Source organism: Eublepharis macularius, chromosome 14 (genome assembly GCF_028583425.1).
Source record: "Eublepharis macularius isolate TG4126 chromosome 14, MPM_Emac_v1.0, whole genome shotgun sequence".
Lineage (NCBI taxonomy): Eukaryota > Metazoa > Chordata > Lepidosauria > Squamata > Eublepharidae > Eublepharis > Eublepharis macularius.
In genome coordinates this window covers 45,954,924-45,981,608 of record NC_072803.1, presented here as the reverse complement: position 1 = coordinate 45,981,608, position 26,685 = coordinate 45,954,924, and positions in this window count along the sequence as shown.

Below are 26,685 nucleotides of genomic sequence, written 5' to 3'. Positions count from 1 at the left end.
AACAAGACACACACTGAGAGGGAATCTAGAAATAGTGGCTATAGGACTTTGTCCTCTTTGAAGGAAAATGCACGTCAAAGTTTGCTTTCCCCTCAGCTCTGTTTCCTTTCATTAACTCACAATTTTTTTTTCCAGGGGGTGGCTCTGGGGAGAGAGGTACTTGGTTCTTACATTACCAAAGACTTCCCGTCAATAGCGGCAGCAGCGCATCACAGATCATCAATCATCCACGGCTCAGCAATCCTGGCCACGCCAAGTCGTGGCGGGTAGAATTAACAGATGAAATTAAAGCCATACTTCTTTTTTTAAAAAAAAGAAGGGGGGAACCCCCTCCTCAGAGCCATCAGGCGTGGCGTCCATCTTCAGCAAAAGGGGATGTGTGACTTTTTTTTCCCTGCGGTAATGACTTCAAAGCCAATTAGTTTGAAAAGTAGCAGTTAATATTCCAAGCACTGGGAGGAACTAACCATAGTGGCCACAAGTTTGACTTTCAGTGGAGGACGCAGAACAAAAACATTGTCTCAAGGAGCCATGGAGAGGTTTTATGATCACAGCAGGTGTGATGTGTGAACAACTCGGAAAGGTTTACCAGGGTTTGCTTAGTTGACCCTTAACAGCCTGCTTGGTATATCTCTGATTTATTGGCATGCTGAAAAAGCTAGATTTATACCCATGATCATTGGTGTGAAATGTTAGTGCATAAAATTGGGAGTACCTTTGAGGTCTGTATCTAAATCTTTAATTTTTATGTCAGCTAAGAGAGACAATAAGCTTACACAGAGCACAAGATGAACATAAATTACTGTACTGCTGAAGGCAGAAGAACTGACTTGACTCCCTGATCTGGCCTTACATACTTAGAACCAAGCGCACGCCAATGAACAGCATCAGGGGTCTCAAACCGGGGACACAGATGGCAGGGTCCAGACACTTGGCTCCTAAGGCATGATGACAGTTGGCTGGCCATACTTGGCTTGCACTGAACTCCACTCTGCTGTAACACCACTGCTGCAGAGGGTAGAGGGCAGTTCTGCAGCTGTCTGTTCAGTGGAGATCAAGTAATATGAGCCAATGCGATCCTAGATGGTCCTACAAAGCTCATTCTGACAAACCCATCATGATCTCTGCGAACAATGTCCAAAAACTGATACGTAGAAAATGTCATGCATATCAGGAAAGCTGCTAAAGAGAGACTGATATGCGTCAGGATGAGCTGGAACCTGGCCTGGGAGCCACCTCACCTGTAAATCAAAGTTCCTTGAGAACACCTACTAAAAGCTGCAAGTGTAAACAGCAACAGCATCATTGTCCCAAGCTCCAGCAAAGTTGTACCCTATGCCTCCCCGAGCAGCCTACTAGTTCCTCATGACCTGGCCTGACTATCATTGCTTTCATTGCTTGGGCCCCAGCCAGAATGTGGCCTTGCCTATGTAACTCCACAATCTTCCTCTGGGTATCTCATTAGCCCCTCTACCAATCTTTCTGAGTCCTATCTACCTCTGCACCACCAGCTCATGAACCACTTATGGCTACTAGTTCCCAGGTGAGACGGTGCACCTAAGGCCTACCGAGAAATGTTTGTTTATGCATCTCAAAGCCAGAGATTCTCCTTTTGAAACTCCTGCCACCATGGTGTTCAACATCAGCAGGCCTACTACATTAACAGTGAAATCCTAAGCAGAGTTACTCCAGTCTAGGCCATTGAAATCAATGATCTTAGACTGGGGTAACTCTGCCTAGGATTTCACTATAAGACCTTCACTTGGGTTCTAGTTTTTAAACCATTTTGCACATGCAGCCTAATCTGGGGGTCTGCTCAAATGCACAGGGTAATTTCAGGTTTAGAATATATATCTTGCACTTTCTACAATGGAGAAGCCAATACAACTATATTTGGAAAATTGGAAAAAATGTGCTCGTGGCTAAAAATTTAATTTGTAGTTATAGGATGGCCACCTTGCGGGGGGGAGGGTTACAAAAGGGGTAAAAGATGTATCATAGGAGAACTGTGACTGTATTGAAATGTAATAATATGTGATGCATTAATAAAAAAAATTAGAAAAAAAAATCTTGCACTTTCTACAAGTTAAGGACAGGTTACAAAATATGTGGTAATTTCCCATGATTAATACGTTCCCACGTCTGATTTTTAAAAACTCTGGCTGAAATATCTACAGATCTCTGTTTCTCCCTTGGGGCATCCTCTCTGGGATAGGATATGTGCGAGGTATTAGATCCATTTAAGTAAAATTGTATATTTTTACCCACTAGAGCTTCTATTGAAGCATGGAAAGTTTTCTTCTTTCTCTTCCCTGCGATTAAGGTGGTATTGATTTTCTTAAATCAGAGACAGGAAGAAAGGAGAGCATGCAATTAAGGAAAGATCTAAAACTTAAGAGAAATGTTGATAAAGGAAGAGGAACAGATTGTGATTGAAAGAAGAAGAGGAGGGAACTGAACAATACAACCCTTGGGGAAAGTGAATGTGCAAAGTGATTTTTACTTGAAGCAACACCTTTTGGAGCTCTCCATGGTTCTGAAGAACTTGTCTTGCCTGAAATCCTGTGGTCTTGTACAGCCTACTTCTCTGCTTTTGATACCTAAATCCCGCTACCTGCTTCCAGTTGTTCCAAGTCAGTTCTGTCCATCATGTCTCAGGGACTCAGCCTAGTCAGAACATAACATCAGCAGCCTTCAGAGGTGGGTTAAGTTAACAGATTTCTTACTCAGTGCTACCCTATGGGTTTCATGACAGAAAGAATGAGGGAAAGCAAGTGAGGAGCAGGGATATGAGGGAAGCATCCAAGATCAATTCTACAAATTTAAGAGGGTCAATAGACTCAGAGAAAGCCAATCAACTAAGCCATGTGGCTCTCTGAAATGCTCAAGGGTTTCTCGACATAGATGAATAATCTGTCGATCTTCTACACAATTCTTCTGGGTTGCTCCAGAGTCACGGTAGGCACTCCCCCGCCCCCTCCCAAGTATAGTACCAGAAAAGAAAATCTATCTCTAAGATGGGCAAAGACCAAAATCCCAGGATTTTTAAAAAGTCATTATTTTGCCAAGTCAATCAAATGCCCAATATTCTCCTATAGATATGTGCCATCTTTTAAAAATGCATTTCATTACAATTTACAGATTAAAAGTGCTTACATACCAAAACACCAGTTCCAAGGCCAGAAAGCTCTGAAAATCACAATAGTATACATTTTTACCAAAAAGGAGACTATTTTTTGACAAAATATAATGAGAATAATTTGATCCATGTATATTGGGCAATTGTGGTAATTTGACTGCAATAAACAATAAACAATTACAAATATCAGAAAGGGAAGATTTGCGAACTCCCTTTTTAGAGGCTTTCTAATTTTGGTTTTCTAATATCTCTGTTATTTCATTCATCTCCAATATGTAAGCCATGCTGAGATATCTCTGAATAGAAATTTAGATTGTCTGTCCTGTTGAAAGCAGCAGAAAGGAATGCAGCCGTGACTACTCCATTGTTTTTAGGGGTACGTAGTCATGATTAGTTATGATCCATCCATTTTAACCAAGTTGAAATAGAGCTTTCTTAGGGTTTTCTGTGACCGCACTCCTTACTCTAACCAATAAACCAATTTGTAATCATTTGAAAACATTACTGCTTTAAAAATATCCGTGGAGGATAACTAGTGGATCCCTGGATTGTTTGGATCCAGTTGTATCCTCTATAATCTGTCCACTGTTTCTTTCTCAACTAGTAGAATTTGCCTTTGCTTCCTGAATTATTGTGGTGTAAAGGATGAATCAATCCAAAGCAATTGACTCAAAGCAAGCACGTTCCAGGGAGGGCCAGCATTTCCAGGAAAGCTGGAGGAATACTTGGCAGCCTTCCATCGATGAAAGCGTGACATTTAGTCCTGTACTTTGAAATATGTTTAAACTACCACATGGCACAAAGACCCCGAGGGAACCCAGTAGCTAAATGAGAATTTGATGTCACGGGTAGTCACAACCTTTTCTTCACCATATCGGCTTAAATACAGAGCAAACAAGTTGACGTTATAGAGTCTCGTCAAAGCAAAGTTTCAAAATAAATCTTAATATATACTTAGGGCTGCCTTGAGGGATGTTTCTCACGCTTGCATGTGTTTGTAAAAAAATGCTCTCTTTTCTATTATGGGATATTTCTCTGCTACTCAGAACTTCAGTTGGTGAGGCAGATGTATGTTCTTATTGGCTTTAAAGGGAATTAGATGGAGGATAGTTCCATCAGTGGGTGTTAGCCATGATATAATATCTCAAAAAATAATTATTTCTCTCCCAAGCAAAATTGGAAGTTTGTTCATAGAATTAAAGCAAGACTATGAAAATATTTTAACCCAGATGCACCAAGTGGATCAAGAGACCCAAGAACCAGACCCAGAAGATAAGGAGGATCTAAAATGGTGATCTGGACAATATGTCTTTATGCCTTTCATATAAATTCCAACTGAAAACCTGTAAAAAATTTCAGGAACATTGTAAGCTCTGTTGGAAAAATCTTTTCCAACAATTTATCAACACTCCAGAAAAATATTTGCCTGTATTTTCATATCATCTTTTTTCAGTCTCAGTTGACTTCATTTGTCCACAAATGAAGAGAGCTGTGGCTGATAAAGAGAGCTGTGGCTGATAAAGGGAGCTGTGGCTGATAAAGAGAGCTGTGGCTCTAAAAAGCTTATGCTACAATAAAGTTGATTCATCTTAAAGGTGCTACTGGATTCTTTACTATTTTGCTACTACAGACTAACACAGCTAATTCCTCTGGATCTTGTCCACAGTGATATCATAGGGGGATTCTGCATGATCAATTTTGATTGGACTTTCTGAGCAGTCATGCCGCGGTGGAGTCCTACGAATCCACTTCTCCCCGATTCCACATTACGCTTTTGTTTCGCACATTTCATCGGCTCAAAGTCCATCGTGCGGAATTTTTGACAGGAAAAAAATCGATTCCTCATCGCTTTTTCTGGGGGAAGTGTCGAATGATGCACATCTTCTTTCCCCCCCCCCCGCAAAAAAAAACGTTGCTACACATAAACGTTGCATCAAATAAACATATTGGATAGGCCAGAGCACTTCCCGCTGATATTGTGGAAGAGTATTGGCTATTGACATTTGGAGGGAAAATTGTTACCAATGACAATTGTTACCTATCTTTCCCGCTTTCTTCATGAGCAGTGTGGTTTAGTGATAGGTGTTGTGTTGAGGACGGTCTCTTTCTCCCTCCATGAAATGCCTAGACCCTAGGTGAACGCTGAAGTCCCTCCATCACACTTTCACTCTACCTCAGAAGCTGTCAGCTGTCAGCGAGCAACAAGTAACAAATTTGGTGTGTTGTAAAATGGACCCGTTATTGGTCAGCTGTTGTCATGTGACACAGGATATGTTTCTGCATAGATTTGTAGAAACGTTGCAACGTTTTTTTACATTTTTTTTTTAAAAGAGGGGAAGGGAAAGGGTAGTGGGTGTAGCTTAGAAAACATGATTGGCCAATCAAATTGTTGATTCGAAGGGCGAGAGATTAGGGCAAGGGTGGGGAGAACATCAGATAAAGAATTCCGCATGATTAAAATCCCTAATCTGCTGTGCATGGACAAATAAGTCGGGGGAAAGCAGGATGGAAAAAAACCGGACAAAACGTGCAGTGACTTCGAATCTGCTGCTAGGATTGCCTTCCCACGTGTGGAAACACAAGAAAAAAACGAGGTCATTTAAAAGCTGAAGCAGGGAAAACCATTTGTGCGGAATCACCCATAATTTAGCTAAATCTGAATGTTAAACGGTGTAGTATAATTATATCATCCCTTTCACTATAGGAATCCTGATTGGGACCATCGAGGGGAATAATCCAGGAAGAAGAAAATGGCCACAACCCAGGGGAAAAGGAAAAATAGGACCAAAGTTACAACCAATAGGAAAAGCAACGACACAGAACAAGGTCTTAGTTTGGAGAAATATTTATCTCTAAAAAGGCTGCTTCTGGCCCCGCAATATTCAGCACAACCTTATAAAATTACACAATAATTCAGTCATAGACTTGGTAACACAGACATCTGTTCCTTGAGATCTCCCTGCCACCCCTCTCCTTGGCCTGGATTTTGGTTAGGAGAAGAAACTAATGGATAATTTCTTATTTTCACACTTTTTTTTTCTTCAGAAGGAACATGCTAGCTTGATTTTCTTGTTTCCTACTAGAGAATAATTGCCCTGTTCATGAATAGAAACATACGCTGCCCTTTGGCTGTCCTCACTGCAGCTTCTGAAGGGCTGGCCTTTAGTCCTGGAGCTGAAAAGCATGGTGCAACCAGAAGACTAATGAATATCCGTAAAGGCAAAGAGGACGTCTACTGTCCTTGAAAAGGTTAGGCTCATGCGGTTTTAACTTTTGCATAGTAAGCTACTGTTTGCACAGATGTGGTCAAGTACATGCTTTGCATATAGAAAGTTTCAGTTGCAATCTGTGGTATCTCTGGTTAATGGGCGCCCTAACGGTGAAATCAGATTTGCAGCTGATTCTGATTGAGCTCTGGTTTCTAAAGACTGCGGTCAGCATCTCAATGTGACCATTCTAGTTTATAAGCTCCTTGGGGCAGGGACCTGTCTTCTTGTCTCCTGTCAAACACCATGCACATCAATGGCATCATCTAAACTAAGGATAAATGCCAGTCTTGGGGTTGCCAGTGAAAATGGCAACTTCATAAGCCATAATCAAGTTCTCCTTCCTCTCTCCAGAATGCGTACCTATAGATAATGCATAGCAGGATCCTATCACGTACGTTTTCCCCCACTGCTATTTCCAGAAGAAGCCAATAATATAGAGCAAGGATGGAGAAACACATATAGTCAGGGATTTTTTTCTGGGAAAAGAGGTGGTAGAACTCAGTGGGTTGCCCTCGGAGAAAATGGTCACATGGCTGGTGGCCCCGCCCCCTGATCTCCAGACAGAGGGGAGTTGAGATTGCCCTCCATGCGGCGTGGAGGGCAATCTAAACTCCCCTCTGTCTGGAGATCAGGGGGCGGGGCCACCAGCCATGTGACCATTTTCAAGAAGTTCCGGAACTCCATTCCACCGCGTTCCAGCTGAAAAAGGAGATCGGGGGGGGGGGGCCCACCAGCCATGTGATCATTTTCAAGAGGTTCTGGAATGCCGTTCTACTGCATTCCAGCTGAAAAAAAGCCCTGCATTTAGTGATATCAGACTCTGGTTTCTGCTGCACTTTACAGAAAAAGATATCATCAGCATCACATAAAAGCAAGAGTGGTATAATTGTGGGAGTGTTAGATGTGGACTGTGGGGTTCAAATCCCCATTCTGCAGTGAAACTGGTTACGTGGCTTTGAGCCAGTCACAGCCTCAGTGACCTCACAGGGTTGTTGCACAGAGATTATGGGTAAAAACATGGATGCTTCCCAGAGGACTGATAGGGACATGTATGCCTATCTGAGTTTCTTGGAGGAATGGGGGAGGGTAAAGATGTCTCATACTGTCCAGAATCTGGATAAAGATCTTTCATAATGGTGCAGCTGTATCATGATGCTCACATCTGAATCGGTTTGACGAGGAGTAGGGGGTACAAAAACAGCCAAGGCATTTATGATTCTTTGGACTGTAACAGAGTACCAGAAAGGTGGGAAAGTCAGAGAGAAAAGCTTGACTTTCCCAGACACAATGCTAATTGTTGAACTTGGCATCCAAAAGATTACTCACTAAGCAATTGGCCTGAGGTGCAAACGTCTGGTGGGAGGTGTGTTATGGGCCATTGACTTCCTGTCAAAAGATATTCTACACCCATTAATTGTTATATGACATGTGGAAAGCAAAAAAGAAATGTGGAAATAACAGGGAACCAAGTATTCTTTGATAGCCCACCAGGTTAAGAGAATGACAGAGAAGAGTGGTTTTCAGGTACTCTGGATTCTTCCTTGAGAAGCGCCCCATGGGAAGAGCATCTGAGAACAGAGTGCTGAGATGCTGCTCTTAGGCATAGGTGCCAGCATAGCTATGTTCTGTACTCATTTCTTAAACAGAGATTCTCATTTTGAAATTGTCTGAAATTTAATACAAAACAAAACCAGAAGAAAATTTTAAGGGTCTTTCCTCAGGCAAAACAGAGGAGGAATTTTCAGCACTCCTCAAAGAGTTTTGACCCAACTAGGTTTGGGTTGCATTGAAACATGGGTTCTGAAGTCTTAATGGTGCATCAATCTCTTAACTGTATGCATCTGTAATATACTGTAGGTCACACCAGATACTGCTTGCTTTCATGGATTTCCAAATGATAAACTGTACAACTATACATCTGATTTGGTGTACATATTTTAAAATACTGTAGTTATACAGACATCACAAGAATGCATGATGCTTATAGCATGGAAGCAATAAATGTTCTTTCTTCCTATCTCAGAATAAAGGAGCAGTGAATTCATTGCACACCTGGTAGATGTTAACACGGCTGCCAGAATATTTGTGGAGAAAGACTTCAAAGTGCCGTGATTTTTTTCACCCATATTTCATGTTTTGTAAATGTTGGCAGCCAGTCTACCCTCCTCCCATCCTATAAAAGTTTTGAAAAGAAGTCAAGTGAGAACGTGGCTGTTTAGAAATGTCTTCAAGGCAGCGAAGAAGAGATAAAACTGTTCCTGAATTGCACTATTTCAGACTGCAGGCGGGATAATCACGTTTTCATGTAAACATATATGGCTGCCTTATACCACATCGTTTGATCCATCTCGTTCAGCATCATCTCTTCCGAATTTCAGTGGCTCTTGTGCAAAGGTAGGTCTTCTCCCATCTGAGATGCTAGGGGCTGAGGCCCTTTTCACACTCTTGGTCAAAATTGCTATTTCCCAGCAGTTGACCCAATCGCGGTGGCTTCTGATTTGCACCTGCGTGTTTTACACTGTCCACTGCCTATTCGATTGTGCGTCGGTTTTTTTCATTTTACACTTGTTAACAGGTACCGGTCCAGTTGCGGGTTTTGTGGGCTTTGGATGTGAGGCTTTTTTTTTTTTAAAGCATGAGCATGTGCTGTAATGATGTGATGATGTGACGTTGCTTCTTCATTTTACTACAAAATCCCACCCCTCCCTGTGTTCGTCATTAGTCCGTTGCCTCTGTATCTCCCTCAAAAGCATTCCCAGGGCACGGCCCAGCCTTACAGCACAAGTGCGCCAGGCTCCTCCATTATGTATGATTATGGAGGAAGGATAAACAACGCAGAAACATTAATCCAGGGTGGCATGGTGGCAGGCGAGCAGGCTGGAGTGTCACTGCCTCTTCCCCCCGCCCAGACTCACAGAGCAAACACACCCAGCTTCTCCGGGGCGGTGTAGTGGCGGGTAAGTGGGCTGGAGCATCACTGCCTCTCCCCACCCCCAGCCTCACAGAGTGAGCGCACCCGGCTTCTCCAGGGCGGCACGGCGGTGGGTGGGCAGGCTGGAGTGTCTCTGCCTCTCCCTCCCTCCCCAGCCCTGCAGAGTGACGCAGCTCCAGGCCATGGCCCAGCCTCGCAGTGCAAGTGTGCCAGGCTCCTCCATTACATGTGATTATGAAGGAAGGATAAACAACGCAGAAACATTACTGTGTATTTGATCTATTTAAAAATAAATGTAATCGCACAAATGCATGCAGGGTTGAGGTGAGGATGGGAGCATTTTTGGGGTCCGCACTGACCAATCAAAAGGTGAGAAAGAGGAGAGTGGGGAGAAGAGTGAGAGAGGCCGTCATACTAACATTAATCACAACAAGTGCGAATGGACAGCTGATTCAAAATTAATGTTGCACTATGTGCACAGGGAGAAAAAGCAGACAAAGAGTGTGGCCTTGTCCTGTGACTACCTTGGTAGTCTGAAACCGCTGAAAACGTGGGATGCGAACCAGGTACTGAGATGATGGAAAGACCGAGTGTGAAAGAGCCCTGAATCTCAGCTTTAACCAGATCCCGCACCAGAAGCCCCTCCCTTTAAATTCTTGCTAATCCTGCAACTAAGAGCAAAGCTTGGGCACAGAGTAGGGCTGCCAAGGAGTGCCCAGTTGAGTTCAGACTTTTGTCTCTATGTGTATGGGGATTTGCACTGGCAAGATGACCCAGGTTCTGACCAGCTCAATCTTATCATAGCCATCTATAACATATTTTATTCTTCTCTATTCCTCTAAAGAACTCGGAGTACCAAGCAATATACGTATTTCACTATCTTCCAGTTTATCATCACAACAACCCTACAAGGTAAGCTAAACTGAGAGTGAGTGATTGGCCCAAGGTTTCCCAGAGAGCTTTGTGCCTGACCAGGGATTTAAACCCAGGTCTCCTTGGTTTTAGTCTACCACTCATCTGAAATTACTAGCAACCTCAAAAGGAACCAGCCACTTGCTGAAGAGCTTTAAAAACAGGGTAGTCTCATGTTGTTACCCAAATAGGAGGTCTCTTTAATTAGTTAGGGGAATTAACATTAAAGGAGACAAGTGAGAGGGGGTAACTGGGATTTCCCCCAATGTTTATGGGGATTATTCCTTTAGAGAACTCTCAAATAAATCAGGCAGACGTTCAACAGGAAAGAGTTTTTTAATTAAAAGAGAAATATAAGGACAATAACACAAATATACACAGCACACATACAAAACTAACAAAGAAAACAGAGAGGAAAATGAGAGAGAGTAATTTAGGATAGGGAGATTATTGCCAGTCCTGAAAAACGAGGAGTCCATGGGAGCAGCAGCAAAATGGCCAGTGTTTCAAGAGGAGAAGGAGAGAGGACTCAGACATATCTGAGGGTGCATTTATAGGTCCAGAACAGACGCATTGAGCACATGGCTGGGCTGCCTAGTTATATGGCAAAACATCCTGGAGCAAAACTGACATCTTGCTCCCCAAAACAGTTCCTTAATGGTTTGTCCAGAGGTAGGACAATAACTTGGGAAGAGTTTGATGTGACTATCTGGGATGGTCTATAGGTAAAAATATTGCTGATGATCTGGTAAGTACCAGGCAGGAAGGCTATCAGGTTCGCTGAATAGCCTTATTTGGTTAGCTGGCTGAAGGGAAGCATGGAAAGACATTGATGAGATTAAGCTGGGAGCCTCTTCAGGAAGCCTCGTTATCTCTGCTTCTCTCTGGGGCATGGGGGCTGTTCAGCCAGTCATCCCCCTATGACTCATGTCTTAGTAACTTTCCAATCTCCAGGCTGCCTGGCATCCTCTCTGCCTGGGGCCAGGCAATGTCTAGAATTTATAGCAAGGGGTTTATGATATTCCATATCCATAAACAGCCTTTTTAGCATGGAGTGGGGGGAGGTCTGACTGCTAACAATGTAGACCTTCTCTTCAGCCTCTCAAGGTCTTTCAGCTTCCTAAGAAGTATAAGAAGCCCTTATGTGAACATAAGGGGAACTCATATGGCCTTCCTACTCTAGAAGGAGAAAGTAGAGGGCTCATTAAGCAGTAGATTAAAGCTTGGTCGGGAATTTTCCTTCATTGATTTCCACAGCCTACTCCTTAGATCCAGCCATGACTGATAACAATATTTTAAGAAATTCTGAGCAGAGAGGAAAGAAATGATTGCGTCTCATGCCTTTCTGTTACATTATTGAAGGCCTTGATCTGCTTACTACCAAATCAGAGTATTAATCCATCGAGCACAATATTGTCTATTCCGACTGGCAGCAGCTCTCAACCTTTCCCAATATCTGAAACCTGATATCCTTTAATTGAAAATGTCAAGAACAGAACTTGTGGCACACGGCATACAAAGCTGGTGGTCTACTCCTGATCCATAGCCTCTACCCCCAAGAAAGAGAGCCCAGAATAGGGCTATGCAGATGAAGAGGTGAAGCTATGCCGGCAGGTGCAGACTGGATTCTTAATTAGGAGAGAGTCAGATTCAAGTAGCGGTTAGATTGTCAGGCTGGGATCTCAGAGATGCAGGTTCTAATCTCCATTCTGCCATGGAAGTTGCTAGGTGTCCTTTGGCAATTCTCTCTCTCTCTCAGATCTTCACCTTGAGAGGATAAAAGAGGAATGGAGAATTATGTGATAAGCCACTTAGGGAGCCCATTGGAAAGAAAAATGGTTTATAAACATCTAAATAAATTACTTACTGGGGTCAGTAGAGCAAAGGGGGCCACCATGGTGCTTTCTCCAAGTGCACCTATTTACCGTCTCTTCTATAAGTGAATGGGTACCATTTAACGTCTAAATAGAAAAGTGATCTCCCAGTTGATACAATGAGAGCAACACTTGCTTTCCATCCTAATCAACAAGCATGGGTCCTCGTGGTCTCAAGAATCCCACTGTGCATGTGTGCCTGCATGCATAGATGAGTGTCTCTCTATAGACCAATCATGTGAAGCTGCATGTGCTCCCTCATACAAGTCCTCCTCCTAAACAATGTCATATTGACAGGCAGTTCTCTAGTGTCAGCTAAATACAATACGAAAATCCCCAAGGTTATAAACAAAGTGGTAATATAACATGGAAAACAAAGAGTTAAAACCCACCACCATTATCTACAGCCACCTTCTGGAATGGCTGCTGCCTTCTTCTCCCTCTTGTATCACTGATGACTGTTGGGAGTTGGGAGGAGATCTCAGCTTGGCCACTGGTCTACTTGCTGGCTTTCTCCTTATCGTTAATATTATCTTCTTGTTGGCTTCTCTTGGTCAACTGAGATATTTTCTTGTTCTTTTGTTTTTGATTTTTATTTGAAAAGAAAAAGACAATAGGAAATACATAGAGAAACATAAACAGTATATAACAGCACGTTTAAGCTGCAAAATATTGCTCCACTCCATCTCCTTACTTACTTATATTCAACATTATACTCAACATTTAATATTCAACATTTTAAATATTAATTTTCTAATTGGTCTGCTTCCATAATAACTATTCTTAGTTTTTTCTTAATTTCTAGCTACATAATCAAAAAGGTCTTGCCATTTTTCCTGAAATTCTAAGATTAGTTTATTATGTATATAGGAAGGGAATTTAGCCATAAACACATATTCATACAGTTTATTCATCCATTCAGTCACATCTGGACAAGATTCTGCTTCCATTTTGTTGCATATACTACTCTCGCTGCCATCACCATTTATTTAAAAAGTTCACTGTGTACTTTTGTAATAATACTAGGCAGGGCTTTTTTTTCAGCTGGAACGTGGTGGAATGGAGTTCTGGAACCTCTTGAAAATGGTCACATGGCTGGTGGCCCCACCCCCTGATCTCCAGACAGAGGGGAGTTTAGGTTGCCCTCCGTGCCGCCAAGCGGCACGGAGGGCAACCTAAACTCCCCTCTGTCTGGAGATCAGGGGGCGGGGCCACCAGCCATGTGACCATTTTCTCCGAGGGCAACCCACTGAGTTCCACCACCTCTTTTCCCAGAAAAAAAGCCCTGATACTAGGTAAAATATTTAATAATGTATTTTTATGATTCAGCACAAAGAGAAGCTTTAATATGCGTTTTATCTCTTCATGAATTTTTATCCAATATCTTCTCGCCTTCTTACATTTCCACCACATATGATAGAATGTTGCATTCGTACATTGACATTTCCAACTCCTTGTAGTCCTTATTGGTCCTTGCAATGTCCTTGGGTGTGCTATATACCCTCTAAAAACATTTTGTATCAATTCTCTCTTAACATTTGACAGTCTGAAAATTTAATTTCTTTTGTCCATAAGTTTTCCCATTGACACATAGAGACACTTTCTCCAAAACCTTGCATCCATTTTATCATACAGTTTTTAACTTCTTCCAGTTCTCTGGCATATTGCAATAAAATTTTATATACTTTTCCTAATAGGCTTTTTGAATCTCCAGTGATTAATTGTTCAAACACTGTTTTCTCTCTTAAGCGGCCACTTTCTTTGGATAATTGTGATGTTATCTTGTTCTTGACCAACTGCAGTTTCCAAACCCCATGGAGCAGATAACAATAATTTCCTTGCCTTTCAATAAAAAAGGGACAGTATTCCATAGCTCCTTGGCGTTGCGTAAGCTGCTTTCTTCCTTCTTTCATGCCTAATTTGGTGGGATCCACAACGTCTCTGTACTCCTCAGCAGCATAAAAGCTGAAAAAGCATTTTAAAAAGAACTAGCAATTTATTGAAATAACCCCATCGAAGAGCTTTGAAATTGTATCAATGCTGAGGGGGGGGGGGGAATCGATAAATATATAAGATGGGGATAATGCATGAGCCATGTGTCTTCTTGGAAGCTAATGACAAATGTCTTGTTTAAAAGGAAGATCAAAACATTGAGGAAAAATGAGATTAAATGGTTATGAATGTCCCTGAGGAGAATACATTTTGGAGAAGAACTCCCAATGGGAGTTTGGGAAACTGACAATTATCCTTTCGACTGGCAAGGTGGGACTCAGCAAAAATTGTTTCCATTATTACATCAGCATTGCCGAAACACGAGAATGGGTGGGTGTCACTTTTGACTATGCTTAGGGGAATGGATGAGGGCTTATTAGCAATGTTCCTATGTGACTATCAGCTAAGATGTTGAACAGAAACTCTGCAGTCTACTCTCACTTTAGGGGTGCAGGGAGCAGTTATTTTCAGCTTCAATACCTCATCCCTGGAAGAAGATGGCCAACTTATCCTGATCCAGGCTGGTTAGAGGCACTTGTGATTACTCAGGTTTATGGCTGATTTTGGCTGGTTATGTTGAGAGTGGGAGGTTAAGGGAATTTTGTATTGGTTTCCCTGGTGGCTGGTGGCTATTCTTGTTCACTGTATTGATTATTTTTAACAGACTGTTTGACACTATTTGTTGAATATGCAGCATTTTTACTGGCCTTATTATTATTATTATTATTATTATTATTATTATTATTATTATTAATTAGCTTTTCTAGTTGTTGTAACTGATTTTATTTTTTACTGGTTTAGGTAAGTCACCTCTGAGGCCTTGGGCTAAGAGTTTATGCGGAATATAATTTTTTAAACAGAGTAAATATTAACATGTCTTTATGGAAAGCATCTCAGAACTGAAAAGTACAGGAACAAAAATCATGAATAGGCCAACATATGTGTATTAAAATCATCCTCAGGAGCAACTGTTAAACGGTTAAACTGTGTGTGCGTGTGCGTGTGTGCGTGTGTGTGTTGCAATCTCAAAAAGTGGCTTAATTGAAAACTGTACTGGGTATGTTTCATGTTGCCATTTTTTTTGTACAAATGGAAAAAATGAGATATGAATAAACATTCCCACCGATGATAATTACATTAGAGTTGGGTGCTTTTTTAAAGTTACCTACAATCAAAGTTAGCCTGATTAGTTCAAACTGACATCTGAAATTTTCACAAAATAGATAGAATGTTTGTGAACATTCCATAGTATCACAACAGCTTGAACAATGGGATGCAGGCCACAGACAATGGGAAAGATAGGATTTTTAAAAGAAAGCAAAGAAAATGGGATTCTGAAAGGTGCTGTACTGGGAGATAATGTTCTGTAGATTAAATTAACGCTGAATTCCAAAAAGGTCATTTTATTCCTCCCTACTCAGGGTGTCTTTTTTACTTCTCATTCATTGACATAAATCTTCCAAGAGCAACTACAAGGAAACGCCTCCAATGTGTTCTTTGTAAGCAAAGTTGGCTTGATCTGTCTCCCCACCTTTCTTCTGACTTATTTTAGGGTCCCAAATTTGAAATGTGTCGCGTTCTGCTGCCGCCAATAAAGTTGTGCATGCCATGTTGTGACACATGGAATATTATTAATTGTCAATCACCAACTGCCATCCTTGTCGAGATGCTCTCTTTCAAACAGACTGCTTTAGGACCTGAAGAGATTTTTAATCAAATGTTAATAACACAGCATCTGTCAGTGGACTGTCGACACAGAGCTATAATAAAAAGTTAACATATGACGTGGCAGTTTTTTTAACACTCTCATTTAGGGTCCTCTGCAGTCAGCTGTGGAACTTCTGCCAGCATGAAGACATAGGGGTGGGGGAAAAGAAGTTTATCTCTAAGATAATAATGACAATGTCTACTTGCAGGCTGAATAGCCAACTTAACACAGTTTTTTCAGAACTTAGAAGCTAAGCAGGGCTGGCCATGGTTGTTATTTGGATGGGAAACCACCAAGGAAGAGTGGAGTTGCTATGTGGAGGAAGGTGATGGCAAACCACCTCCGCCTAACCACCTCTGCTTATTTATTGCCTGGAATGCTTGTCTACGACTGCCATAAAAAAATTGTATTGATGGGCACACCCACATTAGTAAAAGACCACACACAAAGAATCTTGGTAAAAGTGTTGATGTAGTCACATCAAGCTTGCTATTTTGCAACATTTTGCCATTGGGCTTGGGCATGTCAGTAACAGAGTTGGGACAAAGACGCATTTGAATTGAAGGAAATAAAAGGAAACTATACTGATGGAGTATTTGTACCAAAAAAAGCAAAGCAGGGATTCCTAACTCATTAGATCCACTTTAGAAACAAGGCTAGATAATTTGGAACGTCATCAACCAGAGAGAAATTGAGATGAGGGAATTTTGGAACACTTCTTGCTGTACTGTGTACCCTCGGACAATTTTCTGGGACACCGTGGAAACGCTGATAAGTTTCCAAGGAAACACCAGGTTCCTTGAGGCACAATTTGAAAGCCTATGGCTCATGACATCCAGATTATAATGTTACACAAGCAGAACAAAATAGCATTGTTATGGAAAGTGGAATTACTTTTTTCAAAATTACTTTTTTACATAAAGACATTAATTCATCTTATTTTCTTTTTCTCTTTAAAAAAAGAAATTTCTCTCTAGTTTCTCTTTTATTCATCTTTCACTTCATCCTTTGCAGATGGTGCTCTAGCAGAAGAATGGGAAGGTTTAGGAAAGCATTGCCTGCCTCTGAGCATCTGCAGAGTGAAATTTTGCAGAATCTCCCTTCCAGCCACTCTTCTCTTTGAATTTATCTTCGATCAAAATGGAATTGATTAGAAATTTACTCCATTTTCCTAAAAAGAAGAAAACAAATTGATTGTTAGATTTCAGGGGGAAATTGGGTAAAGAGAAGGTAAGAGAATTTCTCTTAACAACGCTAAGACAAAATCATGCAAGGCGCACCATACAACTTCCAAAAACACATTCTCTACTATCGCACATTATATTTCATCCCCTGCCATGCTGAGTACTTCATTGCAACATTCTGTGGCTTGCAGTTGCCCGCTCTATAGATTCAATTTGAGTCTCCAGTCAGAGTTTGAATGGATTTATTGTATTGAAATGCAATTCCACAGACATAACCTCCGCTCTGACCCGTCATTACTTATAATGCTAAACTTTGCTATGTTAATTCTGCCTTATGTTTTTAGATATTTTACAACACTTGGCTTAAACATTTTTAATCTACGTATCTGTTTATGTCCACCTAAATTATCGTTTCTTCCGGGGGACGTTGCACACACCAGAGTGGGCAATTCATTATGCCGATCCCTTACTTAAATGAATTTCGAAAATTTAATAAAGTTTCTCCCTCTCTCACATTGTGTTCAATCACTCCACCGCAAACACTCATCCCATGTGATCATATCTTAAGCAAAGGAATAAGGTTAACCTCAGAACAGAACAGATGCAGTGCGAAATTTCCAGTATTGTCATCTTTTATTAAAACCCCTTCCTAACAGGTCAAAACCACCCCCCTTACCTCCACTTCTCTTGCTGTCGATTTGCAAAGCACAGGACTCTCTTTCCCCCTCTCTGTGCTGTGTGTGTTCATATTTTCTTTCCTTGTGTTTTGTGACATCACAAGCAGGATCTACCCATGCAGAAGAAAAGAGTTGAGAGTGAGGGTGACAGAATGGACTGTACCAATTCAGTCTACAGGAAGGAGGATCACATTTCTGAATGCTCCCTAAAACATTTTTGAAAGGTTCTGCAAGCAGAAAACTAAGAAATCAGGGGCAATTGTACTAATACAGCCTTTCAACCTGCTGTGCTAGTTTTCTACTTTTGGAATGTGCAAAAATGTGATACTGTTTGAAGTGGTGCAGTCCATTCCCACATTCAATCACCTTATTCTTCTTCCTTGATCTAGACCAAGCCTTAGCTGTTACCATGGTGACAGGATCATGGGCAGTGACATCACTGAAGCAGACCTAGGTCCGAGATAGTATGGCTTTTTGCTAACACAATAAAGACTGATGATGGTGATGGTGATAATGATGATGACAACTAGAAATTGCAAGTATATTTTCTTTTGGGAAAGTGTCAGTTTTCCACTAATTCCAATATAGTGTGGTCATCAACAGCAGCAAACCTGTGACTGATTCACATACAGCTCATGAAGCAGCCACAGACATTTCTGAATAACTGTAGCAGTCACTCAGATTGATTCAGTGGGGAGGGGGGTCTGAATCTGAGGACAAAAGTAGGAACACCTTCTAAAGTAAGAGGGATGCCCCAGCCTCCTTTCAGGGGAACTTCTGAAGATATCCTGGTTCCTGACTTCTCGGGTTGTTTTGAGACCCCAGCTTTCTCCTCAAAAGCTTCAGATTCTCTCCCCATTGAAAAGGAGCTGATGTTGTAGTCCATAACAACTCCTTTAACAAAGATGCCTTGGTTTGGAAGAAAATCTGTCAGGGAGAGTTGTCTAGTATGGCAGTGGGGATCACGCTACTACCCAAATTTAAGGGGACTTGGGCCCAGCTCATAACAGGGTATGGATTTCTGATCTGAGGAGGAAGTGTTCTGAATGCCTCCATTCCAAAATTTGCCCTCAACACTACTACTGATAGTTCCTCAGCTCTCCAGTGTTAGAAGAAGCCAGGTTCTGTCCAAGAGACAGTGAACAACCAAAGAATCATAATATGGTACAGTGGTGAGAGGGCAAGAAGGAAGCTCTCCATTTCAGATATAGATGGAAAAGGAGAGGGGCTCAACCAGGGCTTTTTTTCAGCTGGAACGGGGTGGAACCAAGTTCCAGAACCTCTTGAAAATGGTCACATGGCTGGTGGCCCCACCCCCTGATCTCCAGACAGAGGGGAGTTTAAACACCCCTCTGTCTGGAGATCAGGGGGCGGGGCCACCAGCCATGTGACCATTTTCTCCAAGGGCAACCCACTGAGTTCCACCACCTCTCCCCCCCCCCCCAAAGCCCTGGGCTCAACTATATGTTTGGCTGAAAGCTGGGGATCGAACAGGAAATAGATATAAAGTATAAAGGTGAATTTACTGGGAATGAAATTTGCTTGCTTGCTTGTTTGTTTGCATATGTTAAAACTAAGTTTCAGTGGTTGTCAATAACTTTGTGTCTTGCCCGAAGCAAAAACAGATGTGAGGTTTGACATGGAAAAAAGACATTGCAACTGCCTTAGAACATTCTCAAGAAAAAAACCTGTGAGAATTGGAAGAATTCTTTATTCTTTATATTCAAGACTTGCCCCCTACCTTACCACTGTCAAATTCTTCTGGCAACTTACAATAAAAAAATAGCACAACCATAATTTTTCTTTTAAAAAATGACTCAAATCCTAAAAACAGGGAATACAGATAGATAAAGATAGAGCAGCAGGGTAGAAACAATAATGCAGTGGATGTTGATTGCTATTCAAAGCCTTGGTAGAAAGAATGACTTGACTTGTATCATCATCAGTTACTATATTTAGTTATACCCGTCAGAGAGGAAGAACTTTCTATTGTTAAAACTGGTATTTATTTATTTATTTGCTTGTTTGCTTGCTTGCCTACTATATTTATAGCCCACTTTTTTCATAGATATTGAAAGCAGATTACACAGTGTGAACTGATACAATCAATATGAAGAGACATCTGATAAGCAATGTACTAGACTAGGATTACAAAAATCTGAACAAACCATGTATTTTAGGCAGGATACAGAGCTCAAATACAATGCAGAAAAATGGTATTACATCCATGTGTCCAGGATGCTGAATCAGTGATTGTAAGTAGACATGGGCATGGAACAACAACAAAAAAAACAAACCACAAACCACAGAACTGGACCAGTTACGAACCGGTTTGTGGTTTGTGGTTTGTGGGGTTTACATGCCCCTTTCTGGCCTTAACAGCAGCAGGGGAAGGGGCATTTAACAGTTTAAAGGGCACTTTCCTGCCTTGTAAGCAGCAGGTCCCTTTAAACTATCAGCTGACAGGCAGCAGGGGGGATCCCCCACCACCACTGCCTGCCAGCTGATAGTTTAAAGGGACCTGCTGCAGCATGGCCCTTAAAGGGGAAATTTAAATGGCCATTTCCCCAGGCCATTTCCCCAGGCCATTTAAACTGCCCCTGTAAATATGACCCAATGAACCAGCATGGAAAGGAGCTTCCACGAACCCTGGTTCGCAAACCCTGAACTGGCCTGCTTCGTGGGTTTTTTTGAGTCGTATTTAGGTTCGTGCCCATCTCTAATTGTAGACAGTCAGCCATTTTTTAAAACAACCACGACAGGGCCTTGCAAAATAGTACAGTGGATAGAATGGCCAAGTATGAGCAAAAGGGAAGGATGGTTGCTTGGACAAACTGGCCTGACTTTCAACTGAGGTGAAGTATGCTGAATATTAAGACCTACCATTGTTTTGGTTTCCATCCGTCTTGCTATCTCTTTCCTTCCGACTTTTCCCCTTTCATTCTCCCATTTCCTCTTTCTTTCTTTGCAACAATGTCATGGATTTTTTCATCCTTGATGAACTTCAAAGTCTTATAATGACTCTTCATAAAAAAAAACCTGAGGGGGGGGGCAAAGTTGAGCAAAGGAGATGATTAAAGGACCTTATTAAACGCAACCTTGTAGAATTCTCCACATGAAAGCGGGCGCCATTATGAAGGCTTATCCTTATAAATGACACTCCGCTTTTGCGAACACGCCGAAACCTGATTGGAGTGGCAACTACTGAGTGATACCACAAACCTGTTAATAACATGAAAATTAGAAGAGGCTCATGCAAAGAAGGGAGATTAATTTAGCCCGAGAACATCTCGCACAAATTGCAAAGTTGTGAATATGTTCCCGGATAATGAGCCTTCCCAACCATCAAGTCGCTTGTCATTTTCTGTAATTAATGTTAAGGAAGACTCCTTCCTGATGGTTCGTATTACTCATATACCAAGAAAATTTCTTCAGAGAAATAATTTACATTTATTATCATCGGTCTGTTTGTGTGCTTTATTTTGCGGTGGAGTAATTTATTGCGGTGCCGTTTCACTCGTGTTGATTAGTCACTTGTCAGCCTGAAATGTAATTTTTTTCTCTCTCTCTCATTCCTGATGGCGATGTCTAGGAACTGACAGCAATGCAATTCTTTCTCTCTCTCTTTAATCCAGGGATGTGTTTTCTTAACTTAAATAAACTTTGGGTCTGAAGATCCAAAACACTTCACCCACTGATTTCTCTGATGCTTATTTTCTTCATTTATATCCCACTTTTCTTCTCAGTAGAGACCCAAAGCAGCTTTCACATTCTTCTCTCTTGCTTCAGTCGGTCCTCACGACAACAACCATGTGAGGTAGGTTCAGCTGATAAGAGTGTGACAGGCCCAAGTTCACCCAGTGAGCTTCCATAGCACAGCAAGGACTTAAGCCCAGTTTTCCAGGTTCTGGTCTGACACTTTAAGTGTTGTACCATTCTAACACTCTCTTCCATGTTTATCCTGCTGTACTGCATGGGTTCCAAGCAGCTTACAGAAGACTTTCTTCCCAATAAATGAATTTCTGTCTCCCAAGGCTCAACAATGTGTATCCATTTATAATAATTTAAAAGCAGATAAAATCTGAGGACCAAAGTTTAGTCCCAGGGTTGGTGTGGATGTTTTCTGTGGGGTCACTCCTGAGATCCTGGAACGCCCCTCCCAGCACCCCTTGTTAATGGAAATGCATTCGAAAATAACTTTGCTGGGATGAAACTGAGCTCAGTTCGAGGTGTGATGCTGATAGTTTCTTGAAAGCTCTGCCCAAGATGCAGGTGGACCTTCATTCCCAGGTCCTGGGTTCTCTACTAAGGGTCAAGCTACAAGTGCCGAATGACACTTGCCTGGCAAGTGAACAGACTCACGTGTATTCCTCCCTGTTCACTTGCCATTCAAGTGGAGAGCTAGTGAACGGCAAGTGAACAGGGAGGAATTCACGTGCGTCTGTTCACTTGCCAGGCAAGTGTCATTCGTCACTTGTAGCTTGACCCTTAGCCAGCCAAGGCATATAACTCAGAGTGCACGGGTGAATGTATGTATACTCATTTCTTTTAGGCACCAGGCCAAAACATTCCTGTTCACACATACTTTTAATTAAGGAGTTGATCTTTTTAAACACTATTTTAGCCTAGAAACTGTTGTTTTAAACTGTCAGTAGTCTGTTTTTATTATCTGTTATTTTATCCTGGGGAGGGGCTTTTTTAATGCTGGATTTTGATTAATATATTTTAATGTTTTTCTTTTATTATTTTTCTTTTTTTCTGGTTCTTGGAGAGGTGGCATCAAAACATTTTAAATTAGTAAATATACATGTGTGTGTGTGTGTGTGTGTGTGTGTGTGTGTGTGTGTGCATGTATGATATCTGAATATGTATTTTTTCATTTCTTTTAATTTGAGTTGTCAATGAGAAGACCATTTTCATCCTATCTATTTTCTTTTGGCAAGTTTCCCATTTTTGTTTGTTTCCTCGCCTTTTTACAGCAGTTGATATTATATACCATTTATGCACTATTGACAGCACAACAGGAGTCCATTTAACTGGCAATATTTCTATTGGTATGGAGGGAAATGAAGGCTGCAGTTTAACACAAGTGTGTGCGTGCACGCACGCACGCACACACACATCTGTGAAGAAACTTCCCAAGAAACATGAACTTTCAAAATGAACCAGAGTTGTCATAAGATTTGGGGACATCATAAAAGTGATGCTTTTTTAATTGGCTAATTTCAGATTTAGACTGCAATTTCCTCAGGGCATGTGATTATTTTCTTTTGCCTTCCATTACATCATAAAACACTGTACACATTTGAGATACCTCAGATCTATATGCACATAACTCGACATAACAAAATATGCAGTAGAAGTGGCAGAGATGTGTGGTATTATATTCATGCAGGGCTTTTTTTCAGCAGGAACATGGCGGAACGAAGTTCCAGCACCTCTTAAAAATGGTCACATGGCCGGTGGCCCCGCCCCCTGATCTCCAGACAGAGGGGAGTTTAGATTGCAATCTAAACTCCCCTCTGTCTGGAGATCAGGGGGCAGGGCCACCGGCCATGTGACCATTTTCACCAAGGGCAATTTAAACTTTTAAAAAACTCCCCCCTTGTTCCAGCTGACCCAAAGTGACATCATTGTGTGGTCCTGAGTTCCACCACTGAGTTCCGCCACCTCTTTTCCCAGAAAAAAAGCCCTGTATTCATGTGCTGCTGTATCTTGTGAAAACGCCACACACAAAATACTGTGCTCTAGTTCTGCACATGATCACATCATGTTTGCTTTTGGGCAGTGCTTTATCGGTGTGCGCATGCATGTTGATAATATGAGAGAGAACCAAAAAAGTATTACTGAAGTAACTGAAAGCTGTGGAAAACTCCACATCCATTGAGTTTTGAATAAATGTTGGAAGCAAAATACAAATTCCTTCCTTTTTAGAAACACCACCAAGTAATTTGGAACTCTCAAATTGGAAAAGATTTTAAGATAAGGAAAAGTAGAGTTACACTATTCTAAGCTCATTGAAGTCAATGCACTTAGAACAGTGTAACTCTGTTTAGGATTATACTGTTGGTGTGTTGCCTCAGTCGGGAAGCAAAATGGGTACAACATCCCAAAATAAGTACTCAGAATTAAAATCATGTTATATTCTGTAACACATTCTGTATGGAAGAAGTCAGTGTCCATGCACAACTGAACACTCAGAAGCTTAGTAAGGGCAGAAGGCCAGGCAGAGGAGCACCCTTGCAGCTTTACTTTCTCTTTGTAAATCTGGCTTAACAGCAAATGACATGAAAGCACAGTGCACTGCTGGTGGAGGAGAAAACTGGAGAAGTGAAATTGGACTGAGCAGCCAGCAGAGTTTTGCCTCACCCCTTCTAATCAGGAGTAGTCTATCTGAGCAGTGAGAAAAATCTAAGAATATTCTTCACTTGCTCCAGTGCTGGCTCGTGGAAGAAAGGGAGAGAATAAGATGTGCTGCTTGCCCTGGGTGAGAAATAACTAGAGAGAGCGCTGAAATGGAGGGAGCTTTAAGTGCTTGGTCCTATAGATTTCCCCAATCTCTGAGCTCTGATTCAATTTTGGGCTGCTTGCAGCTGTTTCTCATTACCCGTCCGCTTGCTTTGGTCCCTCAGTAGCAGGAGTGCAGGTGCGGCACACAGAAATCCACCCCCACCCCCCAGCCCATATGGTGCAGTTGAGAAAGTCACCCCCATACAAGGTCAGTTCCTTTGCAAGGCCCCTGAAAACTGTTCCATCTTTCTCTTTTTTAAAAAGGAACAAAAATGGTCCTTATCTTTAATTTCCCCCACTCTCAGCAAAGTATAGGCTGCCTTTTTGTTTCCTTTAACAGGCACAATTCTGAGTGAGTCTACTTAGAAATTAGTCCCATGATGTTACGCAGGCCTTATTCTCAGGTAAGTGAGGCACAGGATTGCAGCTGTGGTACCGCATCTGCCCAAAATATTGCAAAGGAGTAGAAAAGGATGACCAAAGTGACTAAAAGGGTCAGGATCATCTTCCATAAGAGGTTTTTTTTGGGGGGGGGGTTCTGCTCTCTATACTCAAGAGCAGTACAAAATGCAAGACGAAAGACCAGGGACTGCTCATCCCCTGGGCACACCTAGGCAACCAGAATTGTTGCCATCCCACTCAGCTGTGGCATCAGGGTCCTCTGTGTCAGGCAGCACTTCAGGGAAATCCCCAGAGGGTCATCTTCTGCCTTCCTTCCCCCAAGGTGCAGTGGGAGAAGGGCAGGCAGCACCTTCCTGCTTCCCCATGCATGGGGGTGGGCATCATGTTCTTACCTCCCCACAGTGCAGGGGGGGCAGGAATATAGGCCCTCCCATAGTGGGGAGGGTGAAATAGAAGTTGAATAACCCCTCCATGCAGTGTAGAGGTTGTCTTCCCTGTGCTAGCTGAGGGCACCCCAAATCCTTGGACTGAGCATGTGAAACCTTCCCCATGCTCCTCCATGGCAGCTGCGCTCATCCACTCATCCGCTGATCCACTAATGCGTTAGGAACGAATACCGCTACATTGTATTGGATTCCTGCTAATGATATTTCTTTGTGAACTTGTATCTATTTACCCTATGGTGTTGTTTATGGAAATGTTCTTGATATTGACTGAACTAATTTCACACTGTGTAATCCACCTTGAGTCTCCATGAGAAATATTCATCATCATGATCATGATCATGATCATCATCATCATCATAATGGCACAAGCTCATGCAACAGTAGCAGCAGCTGACTCTCTTTGGGGCACTAGACTGCTGGCCAAGCCTTCTATTGCTATAAATTATATTTACTATGTATAAAATTAATTAAGTTTGTAAATGAAGTTGTCAATGAAATTATCTATTGCAGAAAGTCTTGCTTGGTGGTTACATCCTTATTTGGATTTGTATATTAATTTTTGTATATTAATTTCAGAAAAGTTGTGGCTTTGGAAGAAGCATAACTCTTGCGAAACGGGAAAATTGCAAGCCGGCAAGCCCGTTGCCATCTCCAGCCGGGAGGTTTGGTGTTAATTTTTGACTCAGTAATTATATATATCAAGCTCCAGTGCATTGTATATTTCAGTTCTACAATTTGGAACATAAAAGCTGGATTGGTTTTTCATGGTCTCCGTGTTTTTTTGTTTCTGAATAGACAAAATAGTACTGAAAAATTCGAGAAGAAAGACAAATTTGAATATGGCATGGATTGACTACAAAAAAGCATTTGATTCACTACCACACAGTTGGGTTAATACCTGCCTGGAAATTTTTGGAATTAGTGAAAACATCAAACTGTTCCTTAAGGAAAATATTCAGAAATGGAAAACCATGTTAATGGCCTATGGTGAAGAAACTGGGGAAGTTTGTATCAAAAGAGGTCTATTTCAAGGGGACTCCCTGTCACTTTTATTATTCAACATATCATGAATCCCCTTGACAATGGTCCTAGAGAAAACAAAAATGGGTTATTATATTTCTGATCAGGCTGGGAAAATAAACCATCTCCTGTACATGGATGATTTGAAATGGTATGCAAAGAGTCCCACTGAACTTGAATAATTGCTTAATACAGTGAAAATGTACAGTGATGATATCCAAATGAAATTTGGCTTAGACAAATGTGCAGTACTCTCCATGCAGCGGAGAAAAGTAAAAAATATTGACAGAATAGAATTTGAAAATGGCGACATTATGAAATCATTATCAAACAATGAAAACTATAAATATCTTGAAATATTAGAATTAGATAACATCCTGCATGTGAAAGTAAAAGAACTGACTCAGAAAGAATATATCAAGAGAGTACAAAAAATTCTGAAGTCAAAATTAAATGGTAGAAATTCAATCAAGGCCATAAATACATGGGCAATTCCAGTGATCAGATATCCATCTGGAAAAATAGATTGGATACAAAGCAATTTAGAAAAATTGGATCGAAAAGTGCGAAAACTAATGAACATGCATCACTATTTACACCCAAAAAGTGGTGTTGACAGG